Below are 6000 nucleotides of genomic sequence, written 5' to 3' on the forward strand. Positions count from 1 at the left end.
TCCAATTTTATTTTCTATTTACATGCTGCCCCTTGGCCAAATAATTCAGCGCCACCAAGTCTCCTTTCACTGCTACGCAGACGACACACAGATACACCTTCCCCTGAGACCTGAGGACCCCTGAGGCCTAGCTGCTGTGCTGGACTGTCTCAATGACATTAACTGTTGGATGGCTGATAATTTTCTGCAACCGTATAACTCCAAATTGGAAATTATCCTCTTTAACATAAAAAACTCCCCCCTCAGACAGTCAAGTCTTGGCCCACTCTCTCTAAACATAAAACCATCTGCTAGAGAGTTAGGAGTCATCTTTGACTCAGATCTCACCTTCGCCACCCACATCAATAAAACCATAGAGTCCTCTTTTCCTTCACTTGCGCTCCATTTCAAAAATAAAACATATACTCTCCCCACCAGACCTCGAAAAAGTAATCCACGCCTTCATTTTCTCAAGACTGGTCAATTGTAACTCTCTCCTCCCCAGTTTGAATAAAAAAATCCCTTTCTCGCCTCCAACTAGTTCAGAATGCAGCAGCCAGGCTTTTAACTGGTTTTAGCAGACGGCATCACATCACTCCAGTCTTAGCCTCAATTCACTGGCTTCCTGTCTGTTTTAGAATTGATTTTAAGATTTTATTGGTAACTTTTAAAGCCTTCATGGGCCTAGCCCCCAGCTATATTTCAGAGCTTTTAATCCCATATCAGCCAGCCCGCAGCCTTAGATCCTCTGGCGAAGGCCTCCTGGTCGTTCCAAAGTCAAGGCTCAAAACTAAAGGTGACAGAGGTTTCTCCATCAGAGCTCCTCGACTTTGGAACAACCTGCCAGAGGAGATAAGGCGTGCGGAGTCTGTAGCTTCCTTTAAGTCATTTTTAAAAACTCACTTTTATAGAATTGCTTTTATGTGATGCCGTCTTTTATCGTCTTTTGTTTTCTCTTTTATGTGTTTTGGTCTGTTTGGCCTTTTATTCATGTTTTAGTCTTATATTTGTGAATTACGCTTTTTTAACCTTTTATTTGTGTTTCAGTTTTCTAGTTGTGTTTTTGTCTTTTAGTTATTAGCACTACTCGTTTTATTTTAGTTCCTTTGTTTTTATTGAATTCTTCTATGCCCTGCTAACTGATTAGTGTCTCAGTGTCTGATTTGTTTTTAATTCTGATTGTTTATCTTTACTTCACCTCACTCTACACTCTTAATCTTTAAAATCTATTTTATAGCTTATTGTTCTGTCTCTTTTTATAATCTCTGTTCTATTATTTTTAGTATGTATTTTTCAGGTTAGTTGTTTTTAGCTTTTACTCTGGTCCTCATGGTCTCTTTTATGTAGCAGGGTTCTTGTATTGTCTGGGTTCCAATGACAGTACTATCTCATTTTCATTTTGTGTTTTGTGTATGTCTTAAATGTTCTGTCTTTTAAATTATCTTGTTCTTTGCTGTCTCTCTTGTGCTTGTTCCTGTCTGTGTCAAAGCACTTTGTAAACCTCAGTTTTTAAAAGGTGCTATACAAATAAAGTTTATTATTATTATTATTATTATTAGTCCCTTCCCATTGTTCACAAATCTGTCTAAATCTGTGATAGTGAACATTCTCCTTTGCTGAGATAATCCATCCCACCTCACAGGTGTGCCATATCAAGATGCTGATTAGACACCATGATTAGTGCACAGGGTGCCTTAGACTGCCCACAATAAAAGGACACTCTGAAAGGTGCAGTTTTATCACACAGCACAATGCCACAGATGTGGCAAGATTTGAGGGAGCGTGCAATTGGCATGCTGACAGCAGGAATTTCAACCAGAGCTGTTGCTCGTGTATTGAATGTTCATTTCTCTACCATAAGCCGTCTCCAAAGGCGTTTCAGAGAATTTGGCAGTACATCCAACCAGCCTCACAACCGCAGACCACGTGTAACCACACTAGCCCAGGACCTCCACATCCAGCATGTTCACCTCCAAGATCGTCTGAGACCAGCCACTCGGACAGCTGCTGAAACAATGGGTTTGCATAACCAAAGAATTTCTGCACAAACTGTCAGAAACCGTCTCGGGGAAGCTCATCTGCATGCTCGTCGTCCTCATCGGGGTCTCCGCCTGACTCCAGTTCGTCGTCGTAACCAACTTGAGTGGGCAAATGCTCACATTGGATGGCGTCTAGCACGTTGGAGAGGTGTTCTCTTCACGGATGAATCCCGGTTTACACTGTTCAAGGCAGATGGCAGACAGCGTGTGTGGCGTCATGTGGGTGAGCGGTTTTCTGATGTCAATGTTGTGGATGGAGTGGCCCATGGTGGGGGTGGGGTTATGGTATGGGCAGGCATCTGTTATGGACGAAGAACACAGGTGCATTTTATTGATGGCATTTTGAATGCACAGAGACACCGTGACGAGATCCTGAGGCCCGTTGTTGTGCCATACATCCAAGAACATCACCTCATGTTGCAGCAGGATAATGCACGGCCCCATGTTACAAGGATCTGTACACAATTCTTGGAAGCTGAAAACGTCCCAGTTCTTGCATGGCCAGCATACTCACCGGACATGTGACCCATTGAGCATGTTTGGGATGCTCTGGATCGGCGTATACAACAGCGTGTACCAGTTCCCACCAATATCCAGCAACTTCGCACATCCATTGAAGAGGAGTGGACCAACATTCCACAGGCCACAATCGACAACCTGATCAACTCTATGCGAAGGAGATGTGTTGCACTGCATGAGGTAAATGGTTGTCACACCAGATACTGACTGGTTTTCTGAGTCCCCAAACCCCCAACCTCACCCCACCCCAATAAAACAAAACTGCACCTTTCAGAGTGTCCTTTTATTGTGGGCAGTCTAAGGCACACCTGTGCACTAATCATGGTGTCTAATCAGCATCTTGATATGGCACACCTGTGAGGTGGGATGGATTATCTCAGCAAAGGAGAAGTGCTCACTGTCACAGATTTAGACAGATTTGTGTAATCTCCACTCCTTTGGAAAGTCAGTTGAACGGTTTCATCAGTCAAAGACAGACTGCCATAAAGTATCTCTCCCTACCCATCCTCAAGTCCAGTCCACTAGACTAACCATGGCCAAGACACTGAAGCTGAGTCAGCCACCTCCTCTTCCTCCTCCTCCTCCCTGCTCTGGTTCATCAAATGTCCCATGACTTTGAATTGATCCTACATACTGTACGTTGGGTGAAGCATTATCAGTTTTAATTTTGGCTACAAAGAGAACTTTGTCAGCAAGATAAATTTGTTCTTGACCTGCTTTTGTCCTTTTTATGTCTGCTGTTACTTTTATTGCATGGTGGTTAGTAGTCACAGACTGTTAAGGGTTATTGCAATATACGGTATTAATTTTGTCTAAGTACCTTCTATAAAGTCTTAAAACCAGTGCACATAAAAACCAGGTGTACACATGTGATATACTCACACAAATACTCTCCACAAGGAGAAAGCTATCTTTGCAATAGGCATTTTCTGCTCTGCATGTAGTGAAGTGTGCTGATGTGAGCACAGTGGCTGATGTCTCCTTCTTTCTTTAGATTGGTCACTTTCAACACCCACAGTCTCTGGCCTCTAGAGAAATAAATAAAAAACTAATAAGGTATACTTTCCAACCTCATAGCTAAACCTCAGCAGACGCAGCAGACTACAATCAAGGCTGGCATGGTGTAGCATGTTCAAGTAGACACGCAAGAAGCAAAAGCAGAAAATACAAAATGGAATTAAACCCATCTAGGCATAAATTTTGCAGGTAATGGTCTGTGGCAGAAATATTATGTATACAGAAAAGGCAAAGATCAAGTCAAATAAAATCAAATCAAATTTGTAGAGCACTTTACAACAACATAAAAGAAGACCAAAGTGCTTTCCATCAGCTTGACAAAACAAAACAATACAATTTGGTTACTACAAAACCATAAAAACTATAAAACCATAAAATCATAATGCCACACTAATGAATCAGTGACATTTAAACAAGGCATTTTGGAATGGCATAAAAATAAAACAGTGCTAGGAGTCAAAGGAGCATCTGAATAAGTGAGTTTTAGTCTGGACTTGAACAGCATCAGGTCGGTAAGAACACGAAGTTCCAGTGGAAGTCTGTATGTTTAGGCAAACATAGTCAACACATGCAGGGCTACTTTCTTCTCGGTGTCCTCCTCTTGTCTGTCCCTCGCCTCTCAATTGTTTTCTGAAAGCAGAGCTTACTTAGCGGCTACGATGCAGAGACATCATTGGCTAAGTAGTGTCATGTGGGATGTCTGAACTTGTACGGAATTGGTCTGTGTGTTTACTGAGTTGATAACCAAAGCTGTAAACATTGGAAAAGCTGCGCTGGGATAATAGAAGCGACCCGTGAAATTTAAAATCCTGTTACAATTTACTGATTACAGGTCCAGGGGAACCTGTTAACCAGACCCCACTAGACACCGGCCCACCCGGACAGTGCCCGGTATGCCAGATGGCCAGTCCACTCCTGCATCTAGTGTTGGACTTTTTTGTTATATACATTACTTCTTATGTGCTATTCAATAGTTTCATGTATTCAGTATTGTTTTACACTGTAGAACATAGTTAAAATAAAGAAAAGTATTTGAAGGAGTAGGTTTGGTACATCTTTTGACTGGTACTGTAACAAATATGTTTTTTTTTTCTGCTTCTTTTTGTATTTTGATATTTGGACACGGGGGCTGCTCAGTGGAGTAGTGGTTAGCACTTTCGCCTTGCAGCAAGAAGATCCCCAGTTCAAATCCTGGGGTGGGCCTGGGATCTTTCTGCATGGAGTTTGCATGTTCTCCCTGAGCATGTGTGGGTTTTCTCCGGGCACTCCGGCTTCCTCCCACAGTCCAAAAATATGCTGAGGTTAATTGATTATTCTAAATTGTCCGTAGGTGTGAATGCGAGTGTGATTGTTCGTCTGTGTATGTAGCCCTGTGACAGACTGGCGACCTGTCCTGGGTGTCCCCTGCCTTCGCCCAAGTCAGCTGGGATAGGCTCCAGCACCCCCCGCGACCCTAATGAGGATAAAGCGGTGTATAGAGGATGGATGGATGGATATTTGGACACCATTAAATGGGAAATACACGTTTATCCACATAATGTGCATGAAGAATGAAGGACTTGGCACTCAGCAGGTCTGTTTCATCAAACCTCCTCACCTGTCTGTGACTCATTGATTTTGTAGAGCATGTCCATGGCTTGACTGACTGATTGTGATCATCATCTGTGCCATTGATTTACTGTAGTCTTTTCCACTGAAACCTCTGACACTGAAATGGGATTTCACAATAGTTGTTTGTTGCTCAATTCCATCCCTACCTTACCTACATTTTCATGTCATCCCTTGTGAGTCTGTCTGTTCTGTTTCAACATTCGATCAGCATCTCTGTCCTTAATGTGATTAAGCCCAAATAATCAAGGTCTTTATGAGAATAAACACATGAACAATTAATCCTAATTAAAGGTTTATCACAGTTTTCTGTGGCTACACTGTTATTTGGCCTATAGTTAAAAATCAGAGTTTGGCATATGTACTGAATCCTAGGGGTGCTGTCAAAGTGACGGACCATGTGCTTATAATTAGCAGTCAGTCCACAAGGTTAATGAAAACACACTAAAGTTCCTGATAAGGTGTAAATGAAATAAGGAAAATAATTAACAGCCAAGTATGTTAACTCAGTGGGCTGACACATCACTTAATAATAATAATAATAATAATGGATTAGATTTATATAGCGCTTTTTTGGCCACTCAAAGCGCTTCACAATTCACTCACACATTCTCACTCTGGTGGTGGTAAGCTACATTTGTAGCCACAGCTGCCCTGGGGCAGACTGATGGAATCATGGCTGCCAATCCGCACCAATGGTCCCTCCGACCACCACCAACATTCACACGCATTCATACACCAGTGTGAGAGCAGCACTGGAGGCAAGGTGGGTTAAGTGTCTTGCCCAAGGACACAACAGCACATGACTAGGCGAGAGCGGGAATCGAACCGCCGACCC

The sequence above is a fragment of the Acanthochromis polyacanthus genome, chromosome 20 (genome assembly GCF_021347895.1).
Source record: "Acanthochromis polyacanthus isolate Apoly-LR-REF ecotype Palm Island chromosome 20, KAUST_Apoly_ChrSc, whole genome shotgun sequence".
Lineage (NCBI taxonomy): Eukaryota > Metazoa > Chordata > Actinopteri > Pomacentridae > Acanthochromis > Acanthochromis polyacanthus.